General features: G+C 42.6%; 1 long non-coding RNA gene across 5 annotated transcripts; it reads left to right on the top strand.

Moving 5' to 3' along the window:
- Positions 1 to 2719: 2719 nt before the first annotated feature.
- Positions 2720 to 25909, top strand: LOC138741208 (uncharacterized). 5 transcript variants are annotated; one of them, XR_011343395.1, is made up of 7 exons: positions 2720 to 2886; positions 13068 to 13270; positions 13746 to 13929; positions 14038 to 14195; positions 17941 to 18071; positions 20144 to 20266; positions 22019 to 25909. It is a non-coding gene; the product is annotated as an uncharacterized lncRNA (long non-coding RNA). The 5 variants fall into 5 exon arrangements; XR_011343391.1 differs by having other exon boundaries at positions 2720 to 3828; XR_011343393.1 differs by lacking the exon at positions 14038 to 14195 and having other exon boundaries at positions 2720 to 3828.
- The last annotated feature ends 677 nt before the right edge of the window (positions 25910 to 26586 follow it).

Raw genomic sequence — 26586 nt, 5'->3', positions numbered from 1 at the left:
AACTGAAAGTCCTGGAGCTCGAGGCCAAAGATGGTGGTCCAGAGAGCCTGTGACTCTGTGTCCAGCTTCTAGGCTTGTGCCAACTGTGCGTAGTCAAGGCTAGGGGCGAGAGCATTGATCGCTGGATGAGAGACCTCATCCTCCACGATGATGTCTTTGGCTGCCCTGTGCCAGATGTTGGTAGTGAACTCTGACACATAGGAGGGGTGGCGTTGCTGGTGAGCCAACCATGGATCTTTGGCCATTGCGAGTGCCTGTGTGAGAGGCTTGTGGTCCGTGAACACCGTGAAGGGCCTGCCTTCCAGAAAGTATCGAAAGTGCCGGATGGCCAGGTACAGCGCCAGGTCGAAAGCACTATACTTGAGCTCTGGCAGGTACAGCTGTTTGCTAAAGAAGGCCAGCGGGCACCACTGTCCGTTGAGTCACTGCTCGAGTATGCCCCCTACCGCCGTGGCTGAGGCGTCCACCGAGAGTGCCGTATGTGCCTCTGGGCATGGGTGCACCAATAGAGTTGCGTTGGTGAGGGCCTCCTTTGTTGCGGTAAAAGCGGTCTCTGCCTCCTCCGACCAGGTCAGGACTTTCTCCTTAGTGGCGATCAACATGAACAGCATTCGCATGGTGTGGGCGGCGCTGGGGATGAACCAATGATAAAAATTCACCATCCCCATGAACTCCTGCAGGCCCTTGATGGTGGTTGACTTGGGGAACCACTGGACGGCTGTGACCTTCTCTGGGGCCGGGGCAGCACCTGCTGCCGAGATGGTGTGCCTCAGGAACTGCAGTGTCTGCTTGCCGAACTGGCACTTGGCCATGTTGATTATGAGGCCAAACTCCGCCAGTCAGACAAACAGGGTATAGAGGTGGGCCTTGTGCTCTTTGTGGTTACGGCTGGCGATAAGGATATTGTCCAGGTAGATAAACACAAAGTCCAAGTCCCTATCACTGTGTCCATGAGGCACTGAAAAGTCTGGGCCACGTTATTCTTGCATTCGCAGGAATTCAGAGGCCAAAGGGGGTGATGATCGCCATCTTGCTGATGTCCTCGGGCTGGACCGGGATCTGATGATACCTCCGCACCAGATTGACCTTGGAAAAGACTTGCACGCTGTGGAGATTGGCAGAGAAGTCTTGGATGTGTGGAACCGGGTACCTGCCTGGTGTAGTCACGTCATTCAAACGTCAGTAATCGCCGCAGGTTCTCCAGCCCCTGGAGGTTTGGGGACCATGTTGAGAGGGGATACCCAGGCATTGTCTGAGCGACGGATGATCCCCAACTCCTACAGTGGGGAAAACCCCTCCTTTGTCAGCTGCAGCTTCTCGGGTGGAAGTCGTCTGGGCTTGACATGCAGTGGGGGGCCCTGCGTGGAGATATGGTGGTATACCCCATACTGGGTTAAGGTGGTGCTGAATCGTGGTTGAAGGATGGCGGGGAACTCATGAAGTATATTCGAATACTTATCCTTGGAAGTGGCCTGCAGGCATTCGTGGCGTCCAGGCACACCGAATGGAAGGTGCGAGTGTTGACCAGCCTCTTGCCCTTCAAGTCAACCAACAGCCCATGTGCCCTCAGGAAGTCAGCCCCTAACAATGCAGTACCACTGAGGCTAACACGAATTTCCAACGGAATTTTTCTTTCCTGATCAGGATCTGCACCCTAGGGTACCAAAGGTCTTGATAGTGGAACAGTTGGCTGCCCACAGGGTGGGACCATGAGATCGGGTGTGTGTCTTGATGGCGGTGGGGGGCAGGACGCTCAGCTCAACTCCTGTGTCCACCAGGAAATGTTGACCAGTGGACTTGTCAGTAATGTGAAGGAGGCTGTCCACATGGCCAGCCGTCGCAGCCATCAACGGTGGCTGGCCGGGTTGTTTCCCTGGTAGTCACACGGTTGTCGGCACTTATGAGCTTATGTTCCCCAACGCTGATGGTAAAATCACCAGGTGGAATGGTGCTCCTCCGGCTTGTGCTTTGGGGATGTTGTAGCCAGCTGACTCTTGGTCACGCAATCTGACTGAGGGCTGCTTCATTCTCCCTCTTGGTGTGCCAGAGGGTATCCACTCGGGCTGCGACTCAGCGTGGATCCGTGAAGTCCTCATCCACTATGAGTAGTTGGAGGTCCCCGGGAATCTGCTCGAGGAAGATCTGATGGAATATGAAATGAGGTTACTGATCCTCCACCAGTGCCAGGATCGCGTCCATTAGGGCCGATAGTGTGCGGTCCCCAAGCCCGTCAAGGTGCAGGAGCCTGGAGGCACGCTGATGAGGGGAGACTGCAAAAGTGCCAAGGAGCAGGTTCTTGAGGGAAGGATATTTAACCTTGGCCGATGGGTTGTGTATTAGATCGTCCACCCTGGCTGCTATTTCTTCGTCCAGCACGCTCACGACATGTTAGAACCTCGTGGTGTCTGCTGAAATGTTCTTCAGTTGAAACTGCGCCTCTGTATGCGGGCGATGGGTCCAGAAGAGGGGCAGTTTGATGGCAACGGCATTTATCTCTGCTGGATCCATGTTCTTGAGACCAGAGAGGCGTCTGGGCTCAACAGGATCACCAATGTTGTGCTGGGCACAGCCAAGAAAGACTTAGCCACCACATTGAAAGTCGTTAATGACTGTTTTTATTCAAATTCAGCGCGTGCCCTTTTAAGGGCAACATGAGCTCACTCACCTCGTGCATTGTGATATCATAATCGCTGCCCCAGGTACACGCTGGGCAGGAGGCTTGAGGCAGGGAGAAAACCCTGACAGCACATGGCATTACATGCGAGGCCAGATCACTATGAGAAAGTGCGCCGCCACACGGTTTATCATTTTTCTCATGTAGGCAAAGGGATATAACCAATGTTTTGGGCCTGAGCCCTTCATCAAAGTACAGAAAAAAGCAGACAGGTGATTGAATAGAAATGTGGGGGGAGGAGAGGAGGGAAGAGGGTACAGAGGAAGAAGCACAGGCCAACAGGTAAGAGGTCATAGGAAGATATGGGTGGGAGGGCAGAAGAGAAAAAGCTGACTCAGAAGAGGGTAGCTCTCTGAATGGAGAAGGAAGGGGATGGGGAGCTGGAGGAAAGGAGACAGAAATTAGAGAGTGAGGGAGAGACCTAACAGAAACCAGAGAAGTCGATGTTAATACCACCTGGTTGGAGAGTGCCTAGGCAGAATATTAGGTGTTGATGCTGCAATTTGCAGGCGGGCTTGGCTTGGCAGTACATGAGGCCTAGGGCAGGCATCTCTGTGTGGGAATGGGATGTGGCTTATAAATGGTTAGCCACTGGGAGGTCTTTGCTATTGCTGTGGACAGAGTGAAGATGTTTAATGAAGCAATCTCCCAGACTAAGTTCAGTCTCTCTGTTGTAGAGGAGGCCACAACAGGAGCTCCAAAATCAGTAAATCACCTCTGCACCCTCACAAACAAAGTATTGCTTCACTTGGAAGGATTGTTTGAGACCTCGAATGGTGGCAAGGGAGGAGATGTGGCACAATTGTAGCATTTCCTGTGGTCATGGGGCAGGTACCAAGGGGGCAATTAGTGGGAAGGGGGTGAGTGTCTCAGAGAGAACAGACGCCCCTAGAAAGCAGAGAGGGGAAGATCTGTCTGGTTCTGGGATCACATAGTAGATGGTGGAAATTGTGGAGGATAATATGTTGAATGCAGAGGCTGCTGGGGTGGTAGGTGACAAGGGGAATCTTGTCCTTGATGCACCTATGGGCAGAGGGGCCCAGGGGAGATGAATGGGAAATAGAGGAGAAGTGGCTGAGCTGATGGAAGTAGAGGAGAAGCCAGGCCTTTTGAAGAAGGAGGTAATCTTCAACATGAAGATGCATCTTGTTGGGGTAAGGTCTATGAAGCCCCCATATCCCCATGAATCTTCAATTGAGCAGCTGCCATAGCACGAGGCACCATCCTTTGATTTACTGATGTCTGTCACAATGAATATTGTTGAATCACCAATTCTTTATCTCAAAGGTATAGCATCCTCACTTAGTAGAAATGGACTCCTCAGAATATTTTTCATGAAGATAGATTCATTTTAACACATGTTGGCCACTCTAGGTCAGGTTCTTAACACAGTCAATTGAATTAGTTGCTTGTTTAGTTTCCTATCACATCTTCAATGAAGATCAAAGCAGCAACACTGGTCTGCCTTATGTGAAAACATCTGAGTAATGTTGCTTAATCACCACAATTACTAGTTATGCAAAAAATATTGTTTCATGTAAAATATAGAAAGATAATTAATAACTTGTCCTCTAGCTGTCAGAAATCAAAAGGAGTCCAAAGAATATTTCTCTTCCTGAACTTTCACTCACTGGTACATTAGGTATACGGGAGAGATGGGATAATGATCGCCATATGGCCTTCACTCCATAATGGTCTTGAGTCTGGTTCAGTCCTCCACACAAGACTGACTCCAAACCTCACTCCAACTGTTGAAGCTGCTCACTTCAGGCTTCTGTTATACTTTGCACCATTGTGTGAGTTTTCTGATTCAGAATCATTGCTTGGATCAATAACCTTGTGTTCAGTGAGCTCATCGGCTAACCCTGAGTCTTCTCCATTGATCCCAGAATGAGTAGTGATCAACGAACATTGTGAATTGCAGTGGGGTACCTTGGAAGTCTCTGAATCTCATGAAAACAAGGGTTTCATTATTCACTGCATACACCATCACAAAATCAAGTTTATTCTCATCTGAATTGTATAAGTACAACCCAACAGAACAGCATTTTCAGGTCCTCTGTGCAAAACATGCAGACATTCTATCAGACATGACATGCATGCAGACAAACAATAAATATGCAGGACAATTAATTCATCTATACAAATAAATAAATATTCATGAATATTGGAGTCTTGGATGGTTAGGGCAAGTAATTCCTTTGATCGTTCAGCTTTCTCACTGCCTGTGGGAAGAAGCTGTTCCTCAGCCTGGTGGAGCTTGCTCTGATACTCCTGTATCTCTTTCCTGATGGGAATAGCTGAAAGATGTTGTGTGCAGGGATGAAAGAGGTCTTCAATGATCTTTCTAGATCATGTCAACGGAGGGGAGGGAGACTTCAGTGATCCTCTCTGCCACTCTTATGGTCCTCTGGATTGACCTCTAATCCATTTCTCTCCATAAACATACCACACTGTGATGCACCTGGCCAGAACACTCTCAATAGAGCTCCCATAGAAGGCTGATGTAAATGGTGGCCAATAGCCTTGCCTGCTTCAGTCTTCTCAGGAAGTGTAGTTACTATTGCACCTTCCTGACCAGTGAGAAGATGCTGAGTGTTCACGATAGGTCATCAGTTAAATGAACTCCAAGGAACGTGGTGCTCTTTTCTCTCTCTACTACAGAGTTGTTGATGTGTAGTGGAAGGTGGTCATTTCTGGTCCACGATCATCTCCTTCATCTTGTCCACGTTGGGACTCAGCTTGTTAATCTCACACCATTTCACGAGATATTCCACCTCTTCTCTGCAGAGTGACTTATCGTTGTTGCTGATGAGGCCAACTCCTCTGTGTCACTGTTGGAGCTGGATCTGGCATTGCAGTCGTGGGTCAGTAGTGGGAACAAGAGTGGGCTGAGCACACAGCCCACAGGTATGCATAATGGCCAGATCAGCATATTGGTGGTCAATATTCTGCTGCCAACTTGGATAGACTGTGGTCTTTCCATTAGGAAATCCAGCTATGGGCAGGTTCTCTACCAGCCTCTGGGGAATTTTTGTTTTAAATGTTGAGCTGAAATCCAAGGACAGCAGCTTGGCATATGAGGTGTTGCTCTCAATGTGGGTCAGGACGGAGTGAAGGGACAAGGGTAAAACATCATCTATGGGATGGTTTCTTCTATCAGCAAATTAAAATGGGTCCAGCGTCTCTGGGAGGTGTGCTTTGATATGTTCCATCACCAGATACTTGAAGCATTTCCTAATGATGGAGGTCAGCATAAAAAGGACCTAAATTCATTGAGACAATCCTTTCATTGAGATCCTCACCACATATATCCAGTGTCTTTGTGGGCTTTCCAAACCACATTCTATCTCTGTCAGCATTCATATCCTGCTTTTGTCAGCTATGATGTAAACTTAAAAAAACATATCATTTATTAATGATCAATCATCTGTATTTATTATCTTTTTAAATTCAATGTTTACTATTGAAGTTATTACATCCAATACCTGTTTGGCTGCAGCAAGTTAGAATGTTGGTGCATATGTACATTGTACAATCTATATGGCATAAACTCTTTGTCATTGACAAATGCCAATAATAAATTGTGAGCTGTTTCTTTACCTACTGTGGTAAAGGATTCTTCCTGATTCTCTGGATGGCCTGAGAGGTTCCAATAGTCAACACTTCCCTGGACACTCCTTTTTCAACTTCCAAGTGCTTCAGACTTATCCCTTTGAACAAATAAGAGCCACCAACACAACTACTAACCAGAACTGGGAGGTTAATCACGTAAACAACATTATCAGTTGCAAAAGGATGACATTTCACGCTGAACAATAAAATAATCAGGGTGTAGAATAGCACCAAAACCTCTATCAAGCATTGCTCTATTATGTGTGGAATTTGGGCTCCTTTGACCAATTTCTGACATCTCACATTCTCTTCCTTCAAGTTCTCCAAACTTCCTTTCAGAGCCAACCAGCAAAGGCTTGTATTTCAGTTCTCAATTGCTGACAGCCCATTCCATTGTGTCTCTTGCTGCCTACATATTCACTCACTCTAAATTATGTATTTCCAGTAGTGACAATGACAGTTCTTTTTTAAAAATATTTTGTTTACTATCTTCCAAACTTAAACTCAAATGGTTATCAATCTTATCGACGTTAATGTTGACAACATCAATATTGATTACAATATCAATCCAAATTTTACAGCACTTTGAATAGAAAATCCCACTCCAATCTGTCAAATGCCTTTTCTGCATCCAGGGCCAGAGCTAAACTCCTCTTATTTCTGGTTTGTGCCATATACATTACACTTAATAGCCTGCCAGTATTATCCGCTGCCTGTCTTTTTTTTGCACAAAGCCTGTTTGGTCTTTACTTATTTGTTTTGGTAGGTTTCGCCAATCTATTTGCCAGGGCTTTGGCAAGTACCTTGTAATGTTTAGCAGTGAAATGGGTCTCTAAGAAGATGGCATTAGCAGATCTTTGTCTTTTTTAAGGATTGTCAAAAAAGATTCCAGGAGGGTATGGGTCTCCATTGCCTGGTTTGCCACCTCCATAAAGAGAGGCATCAACAAATCCTTAAATTCCTTATAAAACTCCGGAGCAAACCTATCCCTTCTTACATGAAGGGAAGATCTAGCTCTTTCATTTCTTCTGGGTCTAAATTTGGTAACTCAAATTTGAACAGGAACTTGCTGGGTTTATCAGACCCACCCCCCACAACCATCAATTCTGATTTATATAAACCCTCATAAAATTCCTTGAAGGTCTCATTAATCTCTTTTGGCTTGTGTGAGATCCTGCCACTCCCATGACAGTGACGGTTCATTAAATATAAACCTTGTGATGATTTTACTTTGTGAAGATGGAGGTGCTGCCAAGGGCATTGATCATCAATCCCACAAATGTGGCAAGAAAATGCAAGTCTATCTTTATCTCACAAGGAGAGTGCTTCGGAAGCATGTCTCATGAGTAGCAGCAAGTGGGTTGTCATTACATAGTATCTTGGCATATGGATAGGCCACTGAGGACATTCCTCCAGTGAGCATCAGGAAATCCTGATGATTCAGCATCTGCTCACCAGTTTCTCACACTCCCTTTCAACTCACTGGGAACCCTGTTCCCACACTCCCTTGAAACAAATAATAAAAGGTAAAGTACTAAAGATTGTTAATAAATAGGTGTACCTTGGAGTTCAAAAGCCCATTGTTCCCCGAGAGCAGCAACACAAGTAGATAGGATGGTGAAGAAAGCATATGGGCATGCCTGCCTTCATGATCAGAAAATAGAATACAAGATTTCAGCTGTTATGTTGCAATATCTTGCTAAGCATTGGGGCACCTCAGAGCTGTGGGCTCAGCCTATTCCTGTTCATGCTACTGACCCATGAGTGCAACAGCAGATGGAGCTCCAACAGTCATTGATTTTCAAATGACACAACAGAAGTTGGCATCAACAACAGTAGCAACGAGTCGCACGTGGAAAATCTTGATGACGGTACGAGAGTAACAACTGGAGTGCCCACATGGACAGGACAAAGGAGATGATCATGGACTGAAGGAGGCCCAGGTATGACACACTCCACTACACAGTAATAACTTGGTAGTGTAAAGAGCACCAACTTCCTCGGAGACCACTTAACAAGTGACTTATCCTGGAGACACCACATATCCTCACTTGTCAGGAAGATACAATAGCGACTGCATTTCCTGAGAAGACTGAAGTGGGCAAGGCTGCCAGTCACCATCCTGCCAACTTTCTACAGGAGCTCTATCAAGAGCATCCTGCCTGGCTGAATCACAGTGTGGTACAGTTGCTGTCGAGAAGTGGATCGGATGTCATTCCACAGGACCATTACAAAAGCAGAGAGGATCACTGGCATATCTTTCTCCCCCATCAATGTGATCAACTGTGGTTGGAAGAGAGCACGCAAAATTGTTGAGGACTCCTACCACCCTGCACGCAGTGTCTTTCAGCTACGCCCTTCGGGAAAGAGAAACAGGTGTGTCAGAGCCAGCACCATCAGGCTGAGGAACAGTTTCATCCCTTGGGTAATGAGACTGCTGAACAATTAGATGAACTGCTCATACTAACCCTCCAAGACTCTACTATTTATTTGACAATATTGATTTATTTTTATATATGTTTGCATGTACTGATTATGTATCATTCTTCTGTATGTGTTATGTATAGTTGTGTGTTGGCATGTTTTTGCACTGTGGATTGTACATGTAGAATTGGATGATAATAAGCTTGAACTTCAAAAATGCTGGTTAGCCCACTCTTGGAGTATTGTGTGCAGTTCTGATTGCCACACTACAGGAAGGATTGAATTGTGTTGGAGAGGGTGCAGAGAAGATTGCCCATTTGAATCTCTCCATGTCAGTGAGTCCAATGTAAAAGGCACAACATGCCAAGTGTTCATTTTCCATGACTTTTTTTCTGTGCTCCAATCTTCACTAAACAAAATATTCTTGCTATAATACATACAAAAGAATTACCCCAAGCATTTATTAGACATCATTCATTGCATTGTCACATGCTGTCAACTTAATTTGTATTTGTAGGGAAAATATTGCACTGACAAATTGATTCCAATAGCAGTTTTAGTTGGAAGAAATGTTATCAAATACTGGTTGCTGCAGAACATTTTTTTTAATTTCTTCTTTTTATATCTTTTTGCATTTACTATTCCTGTGTTAAATATTTCCCTGAGGATTTTGTTTCAATTCTTTTTCTGCTCATGTCACTCCTTGTGTCCCTTGGTATTTTGGTTAAGTTAATTTCAATCACTGTTCAACAGAGCTCCAGACTTGACTTTTTAAAAGCTGGAAGCAATTTTATCCTACTGTAAAGTAAGCGTTGTCTCCGCTCCATCCTCAACATCCATTGGAGCGCTTACACCCCTAACGTCGAAGTACTCGAGATGGCAGAGGTCGACAGCATCGAGTCCACGCTGCTGAAGATCCAGCTGCGCTGGATGGGTCACGTCTCCAGAATGGAGGACCATCGCCTTCCCAAGATCGTGTTATATGGCGAGCTCTCCACTGGCCACCGTGACAGAGGTGCACCAAGGAAAAGGTACAAGGACTGCCTAAAGAAATCTCTTGGTGCCTGCCACATTGACCACCGCCAGTGGGCTGATAACGCCTCAAACCGTGCATCTTGGCGCCTCACAGTTTGGCGGGCAGCAACCTCCTTTGAAGAAGACCGCAGAGCCCACCTCACGAACAAAAGGCAAAGGAGGAAAAACCCAACACCCAACCCCAACCAACCAATTTTCCCTTGCAACCGCTGCAATCGTGTCTGCCTGTCCCGCATCGGACTTGTCAGCCACAAACGAGCCTGCAGCTGACGTGGACTTTTTACCCCCTCCATAAATCTTCGTCCGCGAAGCCAAGCCAAAGAAAGAAAGTAACAAAATATGCTGGGGTTGGTCAGGCTTGCAACATTCACATATTTAATTAGTTCTGATTTTGTATCATCCATTTTCTTTTCTTCCTCATGATTTCTGACACAAAATAATATCTGGATATCACTACCTATTCCCTGGTGAAGCAAAGAACAATTTATCAAATTGCAAATATTTCATAAAATTCTGCAATTATGTAAATATTTCAGGAAAATCAATGCCAATTAATGTAATTGCACATTTGTTGCTCAATTCCCGGTAACATCGTTATCACTGATTCTTCCAGCATTATTTCCATCCACCTGCTCAGAGAATCAGAATCAGACTTATTGTCATGAACATGTATCACAAAATTTGTTGTTTTGCCACAGCAGTATTATGCATTACAGGTGCAAAGTTGCTATTCACTATAATTACATAAATACAAGATATATATAAAAAAGAAATCATTGGTACAAAAAATAGAAAAAATGAGGTTAGGGTCCATAGTTTCATTGTCTGTTCTGAGGGGAAGAAGCTGTTTTTGTAATATTGGGTGTTCATCTTTGGACTCCTGTTCCTCCTTCACTGATGGTAGCAATGGGATGGTAAGGGTACTGGAAGATAGAGGCTGCTTTTTCGAGACACCTCATCTTGTAGATGCCCTTCCTGGAGAGAAGACTGATCCCCATGATCAGAGGGCTAAGTTAACAGCCCTCTGGAGCCTTTTCCTGTCCTGTGTATTGGTGCCTCCATAGCAGTAAGTGTTGCAACCAGTCAGAATGCTCTCCACGGTATACCTGCAAAAACATGCAAGAGTCTCAAACTCAAGTTTGCCATTGGCAAGCCTTCTTCACGATGGCATCGATATGATGGCCCCAGGATAAATCTTCAGAGATGTTGACACCCAGGAATTTGAAGTTCCTTACCCTCTCCAGAGCTAACACCTCAATGAGGATTGGTTTATGTTCTTTTGGTTTCCCCTTCATGCTATCTTTGTTGTTGGGCTACCATACTACAGCAGAACGCCTGGATCATCTATCTAAATTCCTTAACATCCACATTGAAGGGAGAGGGACGAGAAATCCTTGGGTCGGGCCAGTTTTTGTGAGCAAGACATAAATATGCACAAATCCATTCTCTACATTTATTTGTTAACCGATTACAAGCATTAGACTTATTAGCTATCCTTAATTGCCCCTGATCTGAGGTAATTAAGAGTCTGCATCGGTAGGTCTGGGATTGTATACAGGCCTGACCAGGTCCTCCCCTAAAGACAGTAATAGGTATGCTTTTGTTATACTGAATGTTTTATTAATTTTGTATAATTATTCATATCATTTTATTGAATTATATTATCTGTATAAGTTCAGTATTAAAAATCAATAAAAATATTTTAAAAAGAAAGACATCAATGAACCAGATGGGTTTTTAGAGGATGGAACTTTTTTTTTGAAATACACAATTTTTAAAAAAATTTAGACATTCAGCATGGTATCACTCCATCCTGACCCACCTGTAGAATGACACCTTCATTGATTTCAGCTTGGTGTTTAATACGATCATTCCCCAGAGGCCAGTGGATAAGCTGTTTTCACTGGAACTCAACACCCTTCTCTGCAACTGGATCCTGGACTTCTTAACTGAAAGACCACAGCCTGTCTGGGTCAGGAGCAGAATATCGAGCACCGTCACGCTGAGCAGTGGCGCACCTCAGGGCTGTGTATTCAGCCCACCTCTGTTCACGCTACTGACCCACAATTGCATCGCCAGATCCAGCTCCAACAGGGTCATCAAGTTTGCAGATGACACAGCAGTAGTCGACTTCTGCAGTAACAACGAAGAGTCGCACTACAGGGAAGAGGTGGAAAACCTCGTGACATGGAGTGAGAGTAACAACCTGACTCTCAACATAGAAAATACATAGGAGATGATTGTGGATTTCAGGAGAACCAGGAATGACCACCCTCCCTTACACATTAACAACTCTGAGGTAGAGAGAGTGCAGAGCACCAAGTTCTTTGGAGTTCACTTAACTAGTGACCTATCGTGGACACTCAATATCTCCTCATTTGTCAGGAAGGCACAACAGCAACTGCACTTCCTGAGTAGAATGAAGCCAGCAAAGCTACTGTCCACCATTATGTCAACCTTCTATAGCAGCTCAATCAAGAGCATCCTGGATGGCTGTTTCACAGGTTACTTCGGTTGGTACAGATAAATGGATCGGTGGTCAATCGACAGGACTATAAGAGTGGCAGAGAGGATCACAGGAGCCTCCCTTCCCCTATCAATATGATCTACTGTTGTTGGAAGAGAGGATTCAAAATCCTTGGGGGGCCCCTTCCACCCTGCACACAGCATCCTTCAGTTGCTCCCTTCGGAGAAGAGAAACAGGAGTATCTGAGCCAGCACCACCAGGCTGAGGAACAGCTTCTTTCCACGTGCAGTGAGAATGTTGAACAATCAAAGGAACTGCTCACACTTACCATCATTTGTACAAAACAATACTTGTTTATTTATTAAAATGGAATACTTGTCCTGCATATGTGTTGTTTGCATGTGTGTTATGTCTGGTTCGTCTGCATGTTTTGCACTGAGGACTGGAGAATGCTGTTTCATCAGTTGTACTTGTACAATCAAATGACAATAAAACTATCTTGACTTGGCAACAGGCAGACCCAGCCCACGAACCTAGTGCCATCCAAATAGCTCCACTGACCTACAATTTCGCTACATTTTGAGGGGTAGGAGGAAACCAGAGTGCCTGGACAAAATCCACACAGATATGCGGAGAACATACAAACCCCTGGTCAGGTTTGAACCAGGGTCACTGGTACTTTAATAGCATTGCACTAATTGCGCTGCCTATTTAAATTCTCCAGAGGCCATTGGTGGGGGTGGGGTGGGGAGGGGGGGAGTGGGGTACTTTCAAACTTATGTCTCTGGATCCATGGCCCAGAATTCTTGGCGCTAGTCCACTAATTTAAATATGATGCCTTTGTTCCCAAAGTTTGTTCAACAAATGCAAAGAACGGATAACTCCAGCATCCCACCTGACGCAACTTGCAGTTAACGTTCTTCCATCTCAGACGCTGATGGAAATGTTGGCCATGAGGAGAACAAACCCTACCGTGACTTAGTTAAAGTTTCAGAGTGGTGATTTCCAATGAAGTTCAGACCAGCTCCATATCCTCAGAATCCTTTCCAGCACAGGCAAGAAATATCTAAAAAAACGTGTTTTGTTATGTCGCTTTGCTTTCTAGCAAAAGTTAAAGTATATCATGCATGTTACATTTTTAATAAATTATTACAAGACAATAAAATGAGCCTTGAAACTTGAGGAACGATATGCAGCTTCGTATTTCTATCCATTAGACAAACACAATTGCAGATAATGCTAAAATCTCATTTGTTCCTTTGCTTGAAAAACAACCTGTTTGCTGTATTTTTGATACATGTTAAAAATAATCTTGAACTTGAACATTAATGGACTAGCAAATTTCATGAAATAACATTCCTTAATGTGCGTTAAAAATAAAAACTGATGTAAACTCTCATCAGGTAAGGCAGTATCAGTTGAATCATAATCAGCAATTCACATTTCAAACCTGAAGCGTTGGCTGTTCCACTTTCCACAAATGCCGCCTGGTCATCTGAGTGTTTCCAACATTTTCTGTTTTCATTTCAGGCTTCCAGCATCTGAAGGTTTTGATAACAGATGTGCAACATTGGATGGTCCGGCTGAGGTGATTGGATGATCTGGCTGAGGTGGTTGGATATTCTAGTTGGAAGGTGCCCAGATAGAATATGAGGTGTTGCTCTGGGTGACAACAGGATTTGACAAATTGGATGCTGAAAAGCTATTTCCTCAGGTAAAACAAAAATACATTTTCTTTGTGCTTGGGTGCTGATTCTGTGGACTCCACTAACATTGACTTGATATCCTCCATGGTGTGGATGCTGCTCTTGAAATGTTGCAGTGCCTGCTGCCTCCGAAGTATGGGCAAGGATTTGTTCCACACGTCCCAAAACTATCAGCACAGTTCTCCATTCTGCAGTTTACAAGCAGATTCAAGGGTTTAGGATTGCTACTGGCTCATCTCTTTGTTCAAGAAAAAAGCCTTCCTCCATACCTCAGGTGAATAATAAGTTTGAGAGATGTTGTTGCTGGTTGATGGACTCGTCTGTGGTAGCTATCACAGGTGCTTCACTCCACAGTCAGTGTATTCTCACCCATTTGAGATGATCATTTAACTAGCTTATTGGGGCAAGAACGGTCTTTATGCCTGTGACTCCATCACAAAGAATCCTGCCAAATCACTGCAAAATGTCATCAATAGTGCAGAAAAATAAAACCCTCAATAGTCAGTGCAGAGCAGCAGGCAAAAATTCAAAGGTTGCCGTGGCGATGACTTTACACAAGCCAGTGGGAGGGTTAGAAATATCAAAAATAGGAGCAGGAGCTGGCAGAGCAGTCCTTCAAACCGGCCCCATCATTCAACACTGACAGTCTGTATTTTTCAACCAGTGGTTCAAAGACCATTCGCAAGTCTGTAGGTTTGTTAGATGGTTTAAAAAAAAGGTTTGTTTTAGATGGTCCATGGGAAGTAAAGGATTGTTCTACATGTTCACAGTACATAGGCAGCATGGTTAACGTTGCAGTTAGCACAACACTATTACTGTGCCAGCTACCCAGGTTCGAAATCAGCAATGTGAATAAAGAGTTTGTACGTTTCCCTCATGTTTGCATGGGCTTCTTCCGAGTGCTCGGGTTTCCTCTTACCATTCAAAACATATCGGGGTTGTAGGTTAATTTGGGTATTTGGGTGGTACAGGCTCATCAGCTGGAAGGTCCTGTTACCGCGCTGAATGCCTAAATTTAACATTTCAAAACATAAAATTTAAAATAAGTTTAAAATTCAAAGTATTCCTTGGTAAGTAAAGGAATACTTAAATGATCTGTGGGTGAAAATCATTGTTCTATATTGTTAATAGTAATACTGAGGTTCAGGTTAAATTATATTTCTTATGAAAATGACTTAGAAAAGTAAATTATAGAATTAAAATACTGTATATGCATTCTTAGTTGTGGGCTGGTACAGGATGAGAGGGGATTGTAGAGTTATGGGCAAAGTGCAGGTAGGTGGGACTAGAGGAGATCACTTAGATTGGTATGGACTAGAGGGGCTGAGATGGACTGTTTCCGTACCGTAATTGTTATATGGTTATATTTACAGAGAACCATTGTACTCAGAGAAGAGTTCATTCTTGGAGTCACAGCATCTTGAAAAGACGGAGTTAATGGATTTGAAAGGGTTCTTAATTATTCAAGAACAATGGAGTGTTTTCTTTATTAAAAACTAAGTATCTAAGTACTCAATAAGAATTGCGGAGGAGGCCACCTGTTTTTAAACAAAACCACTTAAGCAATACAGCGATGAGGTCAGATGTTGTTATGGATATGGAGTGGTCTTGAAAAAAGGAATAGAGTTTTGGTTGAAATAAAGTTGATAGTCATGTGGTTTCCAAGAATTTGGACTGACCTTGCTGATGATTTGGAAAAATATATTATCGAAGTCAGACATTTTTGGATCAGTTCAGTTTGGAGAGTACAGAAGTCAAAACTCTGTGACACACACAGGGTTTGGAACCTTGTGAAAGATAGGGTTGAATTACAGTAACCAGAATAGGTGCTGTTGTGTGTTACTCCTGGGAAAAGGGAACACAGAATAAGTGGCTTTTGAAATACAAAAGACCACTTCGCTCTCTCTTTGGAAAAGAGGACAGAATTGGACTAGGTAAATTTTTGTATAGCCACTTTGTTTAACCCTTGTCTGGGTTTTGTAAATTCATCATGGAAGAAAATATCCACATTCACTGTCTCTTTGAAAAGAGGGCAGATTGCTCATGGGGAAAACAGATTCCAAAATTTTCAGTTAAAAGAAGATTTGATTCTGGGAAGACAGGAATTGTTCTCCTTTTCACAGGAGGTACATTGGTGACTCAAAAGATTATCACATCTATTTAAAACATATCTCTAGGCATCAAAATAATTGTGAGTAAAGAGGCCTGAAGATATGATGTTTAAAGCACTTCATAATTATTTCTGAACTGATAATTTAAGATGTTCAAGCAAGATTAAAATAATGCTGAAGTTTTCAAAATTGACTTTTCAGAGTGGGATTTTAATCAAACACACACACACACACACACACACACACACACACACACACACACACACACACACACATTAAATTTGCACATAGTGGGGTTTCAGATAGAGTTAGATTTAAAGATAAGTTATGTTATTGATAGTTTAATAAAAACTATTATTTTGAATTTGCCATTGTCTGGTGAATTTTCCATTGCTGTTCCTTTTGTTAGTGTTAACAAAGTCCCTTTAGTCCCAAACAAAAATTAAAAGGGTTATTAGTTCATAACTATCAATACCATATTCTTACTCTCTCCACATCTCTCTTTTCTGTCTCAAAATCCATGTAGTACAACTCCAGTTATCCAAAATCAGATTATGCAAAATCCACATTTATCCAAATTTTTTTTGGACCCAGAAGTGGCATCTGTTCACCTCCAAAAAATTTTTGGATAAATGAGTATATCTAAAAACAATCAGAAATCCTCATTTATCCAAAGTTTTTTCAGAGCCGAACTAACCTCGTAGGTTGAAAAAAAAATAACCAGACATGAAATTAGAACAATTGTCTTCATTTCTGGTAATTCCCTCCCTTCTCTCTTTCCATTTCTTTTTTTGCCTACCCCTATTGACTTTTCTCTCAAACTGTGTGCCACTGTCTCCCAGCCATAAATGGTCAGAAGAATCCCCTGTCCCGGCATCATAAAGGAGAGTGGCCTTCTGGGGAGGAGCAGGGCAGACATTCGCATTTCCCTGGCATTGGCCGAGCGGTTCCAGATGTGTGGGGAATTGTGGGTAACCAAGATGACCATTGATCCCACATTGAGCTGCCACCCTGACTGGGCCCATGAGGTCCTGGAGTGGCCAGGAAGCAGCCCCATGAGCTGCCGAAGCAGCAGATGCAAAGCCAGAATAGCCCCTGTCTGAATGAGCCCACTGGGAGACACAAGCACACTGGCTCACCAGTGAGTGTTCCACCAGCCCAGGAAGCCTCCCTAGGGATCACCGGGAGCAGTGGGGAAGTGTTGGAGATCAGTGGCAGCGGTTGGGAGGTCTTGGTAATCAGTGGCGGTGTTGGGGGTGAGTCGGGGATCAGTAGTGGCCAGCAATTTTTGGTGAGAATTAACTATTATTTTAATGCTTAAAAAGCCTTCCAATGCTTAAACATTGATACAAGTGATTTGCTATTGATACTAGGCTGTTTGGAAAAAAATGATTGGTTCTCCGAAATAGGCCCGGTCCCAACCATTTCAGATAATAAGAGTTGTATGTAATTTTTTATAAAACATAGACCTGGCTTCCACTGCCTTCTGTGGTAGAGAATTCACCCTCTGAGTGAATTCTGGGTTTTGTAAATTCATCATGGAAGAATCAATTCTAAGTGTCAACCCGTATATACTTGGAATTTAACTCTGGCAAAAAGTAGATGACACATTTTGGGAAATTAAAAGAGGGCAGAACATATACAGTGAATGCAATGCCCTGGGGATTGGTACAGAACAGGGAACAAGAGTACAAGTACATTGTTTCCTGTAAGCAGCAACAAAATTAAACCGGCTGCTGCAAAAGGCATAGATTGACCTCATTGGACGGGAGATTGTATACACAAGTTAGGACATTATATTAAAGTTGAATGAAATATTGTTGAGATGTCATCCTGAGTAATGTGTGTAATGTGTGTTAATGCTCCCATACCAGGCCATTCAGTACATTTTCTACTGTACATCTGTAGGTTTGCTAGGGTTTTCGATGTCACACCAAAGTCCGCAAACTCCTCAGGAAGTAGAGACACTGGTGTGTTTCCTTCATGAAGACATGAGTACGTTCAATCCTGGAACGCTCCTCCAAGATAGTGATACCCAGGTATGCCTCTCTGAGAGCTCTCTCTCTGCTCAGTTGCATCCACACTGTGCATTACTATACCTGGCATCCTTATCTGCCTGTTATGTGGGACAATGCGAGCAGGTCAGAGCTCTCAATTTTGCATGTCTTTCTAACATTGCTGCAGACTTCCACTTTGATAAATTGCATGATTTTTGGACAAAGGCCCAATTAGATATTGGCACACTAAAAAAAACATATTTTCCAGGCAAATATTTACAAACTAATATATTCATAAATCTCCCTGAAATAAGTCAGCTTTTTTTTTAAATGTCCTGGAACTGCTGAGACTACTCTCTTTGCTGCCACTCTGAATCTCCTCACCCTTTGTCTGTTGCCTTATACTCCTCCCCTTTCAATTCTTTCCTTCTACAAGAATTCTACAAGATATTTTCGATAAGGGATATAAACTCTTAACAGACATCTTCTACAATGGGAGACAAACCCTCGATGGACATCTTCTATCACATTGACTCCCATTCTTTACTTCTCACCAGCCTTTTAATTCAGACACCTGTCTGCTTTTTACTCATATCTTGAAGAAGGACACCTCCTTGTGAGACCAGCTGAGTTTCTATGTTTTTACTCCTCATTTGTCTCCTCCATTTAATTCTGCCAAGTATTTCTGCTGCATCACGGTCTGGTACGGGAACACCAATAATCCTGAGTTTAAAGCTGGCTAGAAGATAGTGGACACAGCTCAGAACATTCCAGGCAAAAACTTCCCCTCCTTTGAGAACATCTGCATGGAATGCTGCCATCGGAGAGCAGCAGCAATCATCAATAATCCACATCACCACCCCACATTCTGTTCTCACTGCTACCATCAAGAAAGAGGTCCAGGTACCACAAGACTCACACCACCAGGTTCAGGAACAGCTGCTACCCCTCACTATCAGACTCCTCAACAACAAACTCAATCAGGAACTCATTTAAGGACTCTTATTTGTGCAGTTCTTTGATTTTTTTTTCTCTCTCTCTGTATGGCACAGTCAGTTTGTTTATATTTCTTTACTCATTTACATGTATAAGTTGAGTACAGTTGGTTTTTTTTTGCATTTCCAATAAGTGGTCACTCTGCCTTGCTCACAGGGGGAAAAAAAAGAATCTCAGGGTTATATGTAATGTTACCTATGTACTCTGACAATAAATCTAAAATCTATTATCTACGCAATGTGTCATATACTGAAGAGCAGAATCTTGCTAATGTGTTGATAGTTGGGTCATGGTCTAATGTAACCATACATCTCCAGTCTATCCTTCATCCTACTTGTCAGAAATTTATTCAAACAACAGTGTTTTTTCAATATGACACAGCCGATAATGTTTGCCTGAATCCAGATCAAATGCTAGCTCAGTGATCACATCCGGGCGGATATTTCTCCCTTGGGGCACATTATTAGTTTTAACTAATGAGAAATGTTCTGGCAACATTCGTTTTGAGACCTGCATTTTGTTTCACTCAAAGAATTTTACTCAAAACAGAATTTTTAAAAAGAATGACTGAAAATTTATTTTCCTGTAAATATTGGTTTATGCAAATTGTGTAGATCACATCCATTATAATAAAGAGACTTTTCCAGTATTGTAGAAGAAATCCCATTTCTTTATCCACCAAATCTATTTTAAAAAATATTTATGTGCTGGTATCATCATCTGAAGCAAGTATGGATGAGGCAGCTGTCATGCAGAATTTAGTTTGCATGGCAAATGGGATCTCAGCAGGAGGAGAGTATTAATTTTAGGCAGAAATTATAGCTTTTAACTACTTTTTAAATCAGTGATGTTGAAAACTGCATTCATTATTTCAACTTTAGACTGCTTTCTCAAGACAACCTTTCAATATTTGGTGAGATATTCAGAGTGCACACGTGTCACACACCTGCACATCTCAGTTTAGCGGTGAAATATTTCCCTGACAAACAGTGCACAGATGCTGAGCATTTTATGTAAATTTTATGTGACTGCAGGTTTAATAGGGAAAATGTCAACTGACATAGAGATGTTTGTTTTATTTCTGAACCTTTGACATCTCCATTAAACTGTTTCTTCAGCTGACGGTGACAACCCCATTCAGCAGTCGACAGAGCTGATAAATGTGCAGACTCTGATCTCAGCCTGGCGCTGCAGCAGAAATCAGGCATGAGGAAAGAAAAAGCAGGAACCAACTAACCCAGGCAAGCACTTGTAGCAGCACTCAATTCTGCCTCTACTTCCTCTTACCGTTCCCAAAGATTCCACTGCCCATACTTTCACTGGTATTATGCCAATTGTAAGCTTACTTGGATGGACAATAATATGGAATTTTCTCAGATGCTAGAAGCTGGAGGAGCAAACAATCTGCTGGGGGAACTCAGTAGGAGAAAATGAATGGCTGACTTTTGAGTGGAGTATCCAAGGGCCACAAACTTTCTTCTAGAGCTGGCTTGTCCATAGTTTGACAAATTGTGCGGTCCTCCTGGAGCCCACTAGAGAATCCTGAAAGGACCATGTTTCCTCTTTCCCCATTGCTCCTTCATCCTTACCACCAATAAGGCCTGTCATTGGTCCTTGCTGACTGAGACGGCAGCCTCCTGCCCAGACGCTTTTGTCGTACCTGCCCAGAGAACTGGGCACTCACCCTGCAATTCTAGGGTGACACCAAAAGGTAATTCAAAACTACATCCCAGGCTTAGTTTTCGCCAATTGGCACAGTTTAAAGATGAAAGAGTAAAAAGCAAGACACTAATGGAAACCAGAGAAGTCATGTTAATGACATACCGCTGGAGAGAGCCCAGAGAGAAGTGAAGAGAGCCGATGCTAATGCAGCATAGGTACCGGAGATCCTTGTGGAGGCCAATCTGGGAGCCCCGGTACTAGAGCTGGAAACCATGTGGTACCAGATGGTAGTGGAGACACGTAGCCAGGAAGGGCCTATGGCTGAGGAAGCAAGTCTGCAAAAGTACGGCAGTGATTGAAGAGGGGGAGCAGTGAGAGAGACTGTCACGTAACTCCCTTTGGGGGGGGGGGGCAATGTTTTTCGCACTTTGGGTGATGGGGATGTAGAACATGTCAGAGGAAGTGGTGGAGGTGGGAATGATGCAATATTTAAAAGTCATTTAAACAAAAGAATGGACAAGAAAGGTTTAGAGCCAGAATAGGCAACCTTTGTTTTAAAAAACACATTCCACCTTGTATTCCCTATACCATAAGTGCTCTGTGATTGGTAAGGGTTTGCTAAAGGTGGTATGTGAGAGGGGAGGGAAGGTTGAGAACCACTGTTCTAGACCTAATTATTACTGAAATATTTTGCTTGAGAAAAATTGTCATTGGCCCATTTCCTTTGGAGTTACGAAACTGTGCACATAACGAGTCAATTAGGTACGATTAAAACTGTGGTATTCAAACTTTTTTTTTCCGTTAACACACCATGGCATAGGGACTACTTAAGGTGTAATGTGAATGTTAAAAAAAAGGTTGCCCACCCCTGGTTTAGAGGGACATGAGCCAAAGGCAGGAAAATGGGACTAGCTCAGGTAGGCAACTTGGTCAACATGGTTGGGATGAAAGGCCTGTTTCCATGCTGTAAAACTCCATAACTCTGAGATTGGTATCACATTAAACCAGAATTAGCTAATTTATCAGATTGATAGAGGATTATTGGGTGAATAAAATATCTGGAAAATACATCTGAATTTTATTTCAACAAATTGAAGGATTAAATAATTTTTCTCCTAATTTTTCTGCCCACCCTCCTTGTGATTTTGATTTTGGTAGACATTGGTGGGGGGGTTCAAAGGGCTATTCAAGTAAGAGCCTTCCATTAAGATGTTCAAGGTTCCCATCTTAAGATGTCCCATCTTAACAACCTAGCTCCCTGTCAATATCGAGGTCACATCTCCGAGAAATGTTCAGGAGCTGTTGCTTTATATGTGATTGATTTATTTCAGATGGACTTCACTTTGATGAAACTTGGGTTCTTTGAGTTCTGGACACACATCCTGCTTGCAAGCTGATTTACTTTGCTGGAGAGCTTCCTGTGGAGACCACAATTTGTAAGCTGAACTGGAATAAGGAACTCCTCCATTGTGCAAGCTCATGTTCATTGACTCCTGCTTCCCGAAGTGAAGGGAAATCAAGGAAGAGCTGCAAGATCCAAAATCTCTCCAGAAAACATTTAGTGTAAATATCGACTGGTCCAAGCTTTACTCTTCTCCACCAACATCAATCAATATTCCCAGGTCAACACGAAACACATGTATTTACGTTTGTACTGTTGACAGCATTCAGGAGCCAGAATTAGACCAGCACATGCACAACGCATTTTAAACCTAGTGATTTTTCACCTCTTCATTTTATGTTACCAAACAGCTTTTATGCATCTTTATCTGTCATGATATGAACACTCTTAACTATACTTTAGCTCTCCAAAGAAATCTAGTTACTCAGAAAGATGCCATATAAAAGAAAAGTTTGGGCTAGAAATTTACATTCATCATCCCCACCTCAGTTCAGAGTCGATCTCAAAACACACAAATGCTGGAAGAACTCAGTCAGGGACACAGAGTTCATAGAAGGTAAAGATAAAGAAACGATGGTTATGTATCTTCATCTTTGCTATATAAAGTACATTGTTTGACCTGCTGAGTTTCTCCAGCATTATATTTTTACATCAATCACAATGTCTGCAGGCTTTTGTGTTTTACTCTTTAACTTATATCTTGTATGATGTTGCGTGACCGGTTAAGTTTTGACTACAATCACAACATCTGCAGAATTTCATGTTTCTCGTCAGAAAGGACCACAATATGCCAGTATTCTACATTGCATTGAATCTTATGTAGATGTCCTGGGAGCATGACAGGGGTACCATAAAGAATGATTGCAACAGAATTGCCCCAGTGCCAATGCACTTGATTCACAGTGCAAACAGCCAACAAGAACACTTCAGTGGCACCATTAAAACACTTTGTCCACCTGAAGTCACCAGTTTACACTTTAAAGCTGCAGGCAATTTATGAACATCTTTGACCCATAACCAGTCTTTGAATGTTAATTCTGCTTCTCTTCTCACCAGTTGTATCGTAGATGTCCAGCATCTCCAGTTTTTATTGATTTTTACTTACCATAACAGTAATTTAATTAAGGTACTATTGTAGCTGTTTCTTTTTATAAATTACCTGTTCGGCCTCATCAAGTAAGAAATTTGGTGCATTTGTACATTTCATAATGTATATAGAACCATAGAACCTTCAGCCCTTCTCATCTGTACTGATCTCTTATTCTGTCTGGTCCCACTGATTTGCTTCTGGACTATATCCCTCCATGCCCCTCTCATTCATGTATCTGTCCAAATTTTTCTTAAGTGTTAAAATCAAGCCTGCATTTACAATTCAGCCGGCAGCTTGTTCCACACTCCCACAACTCTCTGAATGAAGAGGTTTCCCGCTCATATTCCAGCTAAATCTTATCCCTTTCACCCTCAGCCCATGTCCTCTGGTTTTTATTTCACCTAACCTCAGTGGAAAAAGAAATTATCTCATCATAATTATCAGTAACTTCCAGTGCATGGTCCCAAAGCATAACAAATGTTGCAAGGGGTTGGACAGGAGAAATGGCAAAATAAAATGAAAGCCAATTTACACACAGAAAGATAAAAATCTTGGTCATAGTTTCCAAGGCCCATTTAAGGTGAATCATGAAAATGGCATATGCTGGAACCTTGAGCAAACACTGAGGAGCAGGTCAGGCAGCATCTTTGGAGAGAGGTGAACAGTCATTGTTTCTGGTCTTAAAAACTGTCTTGTAAAAGGGTCCTGACCTGAAGTGTTGACTATTTATCTCCCTGGATGGTTCCTGATTCTGTGTGTGTGTGTGTGTGTGTGTGTGTGTGTGTGTGTGTGTGTGTGTGTGTGTGTGTGTGTGTGTGTGTGTGTGTGTGTGTGTGTGTGTGTGTGTGTGTGTGTGTGTGTGTGTGTGTGTGAGTGAGAGAAAACAAAGAGGGAATTCTTAATGGAAACCAGAGAAGTCAGTTAATGATGGCATTAACGTCAACTTCTCCACTTTCCTTTAAGAACCTCTTTCTTCCCTGTCTCCTTCCCTCTAGTCTTCTTTCTTTCTTTCTCATCCCTTTTCCCTATGTCTCCTTTCACAGAGTCAAAATCAATTCTCACCTTTCCTGTTATCATATCTAAATAACATCTTTTGGTTGTTGGTCTGGATTTCTCCCCCTCCCATTCGTCCCCCTTAATCTCTAGTCTTTAATTAAGATGCCTGCCTGCTTTTCACATACCTTGAAGAAGGGCTCAGGTCTGACCAGTTGGTACTATATTTTTACCTCCTGTGGGCATTGCAGCTGAGTTCCTCTAACATTTCTGTGAGTTTTTCATACAATCTCAGCATCTGCAGACTTTTGTGTTTCACCTCATGAATGTTCTATAGAAAAGGAAATCTATTGTTCTTGCCTGGCCTAGTAGGTGAGTGCTCAACACAGTGAACTATTAAACATCCTGTGCAAAGGTCCAGCAAGTCACTCAGTTGAAAGACAAGTAAGGATGGGCAACAATTGACATGCCACAAAATGAAGAGCATTCCGTACTTAATATCATGAAGAACGTAGACAGAGCAAATCGAGTAAAGCAGTCCCACATGGCTGAAAGCATGAGGAAGCAAGAACACAGAATGAAGTTCATTGGGAAAATAATGCAAAGTGTTGTTATTTTTCCCAGTGGAAGGAAAACAATTTTTTTTACACATGGAGTGGCTGGGTCTTGTGTGAGCTGCCATGGGAGCCAGTGCAGGCTGAAGAGTATGTGTTGGTTTTGCATTTATGAGATGTTTAGACAATGTGCTCACAACTATGGAACAGCGAAGGTAAAGATACATAACCAATGTTTCAGGCTTGAGCCCTTCATCAAGGTTCGAGCAAAATGTAGCCAGCCTACTGAACAGTGGCCAGCAAGATGAAAAATGGAAAGAATAAAGCTTATGTTGGTGGCAAGAGGCAAGTTTAGGGAAAGGGAGCAGAGTGGGGTTTGCTGTGGTGATTGTAGGTGTATCACCACACATTTGTGTGTAGGGATCTCAGTTGAGGGTTTTGTTGGGTTAGTTTCTGATGAAAACCAATATGTCTGCACCTTGAGATACTTGGGGACATAAAAAGAAGTACTATGGATTTTGGAATTTTCAGCAAACATGAAAAAGTGAAGGGATTCCATCAGTCAGGCAAACCTCATGGAAAGAAATGGACAGTTAACATTTCAGGATAGGGACCCTTTTAGCTAACCTGCAGTTTCTCATTGTTTGTTCAACATTGCTCAGATCTTTGCTTGGAACCTAAAGCCTGTTTAAGCAGTGTGGGAGTGGTGACCAGATGCCTGTCAGGATTCTGACTGTCCCTTCAGCTTGGTTGCCCCCTCCTTTCAACCACCTTCCATGCCATCCTTGCGATTCAGCCAACAAATGGCCTGGCAAAATGCCTGACCTGTACTTAAACTGAGCCAATGTAGAGGTGGTCCATTAAAACATCAAAGTTCTATTTTGATGGTCTCAGTCTGAGATTACTTGGACAATAGATTCTCACCCATTCTTGGCCAATAAACAGAAAATCTCACCTCCAGTGAATTTTCACAAGTAACAATCACAATAATCAGCACTCATTTCTTTTTATCCTGGAGAGAATCTAGTTCTCTTCACTTTACTGCACCATAGAATGTTAGAAAAATGATTATTGCTGTCAATTCTTTTTTGTGTGATTAAATATGCTGGCAATTGAGAAAAATCTTCTCATGTTTACTGAAATGCTGTAATATAGTTTGTGAACATCTAACTTGGTGTTTAAGTGTGATGTCTCAGAAGGATTCCGAGCCAATGAGAGACAAGATATTCCATAGAAAATCATCTCCAAATTGAAAGGAACCAATATTATTTACTCATCCAAATTCAAGATAAAATTATTGAATACACTATAACTCTAATAATCCCATGTTCTGATCATGGCAGGCCAATAATTTTTTTACAGAGTGATTGAAGGTATTCCTATAAATTCCCCAACACATTTTTGCTTTTTTTATGATGGATGTCATGCATTATTATAATAATTTATTCTCCCTTGAATTCAAATTTAAATTAAGGTTTTTTTAATTTAAATTTAGACATTTAGCACGGTAACAGGCCGTTTTGGCCCACGAGTCCGTGCCGCCCAATTTACACCCCCAGTACATTTCGAATGTGGAAGGAAGCAGTAGCCTCCAGAGAGAAAACACAGAGACGTGGAGAGAATGTATAAACTCCTTACAGACAGCGCAAGATTGGTCCCAATCTTTGGCATTGTAAAGGCATTGCTTAACCCACACATGTCAAACTCAGGCCCGCGGGCCAAATTTGGCCTGCGATATAATTATATTTGGCCCACAAGATCATTTCAAAAATGTATTAGAGGTGGCCCGCTGGCCGCCGCGCCGGTATAGCGCATGCACAGTAATACAACAAATCCCAGAATGCATTGGCGTCAGCTTGC

This window comes from Narcine bancroftii, chromosome 8 (genome assembly GCF_036971445.1).
Source record: "Narcine bancroftii isolate sNarBan1 chromosome 8, sNarBan1.hap1, whole genome shotgun sequence".
Taxonomy (NCBI): Eukaryota; Metazoa; Chordata; class Chondrichthyes; order Torpediniformes; family Narcinidae; genus Narcine; species Narcine bancroftii.
Note: the sequence above shows the minus strand (reverse complement) of the source record. Positions and strands in the feature narration are given on the sequence as shown.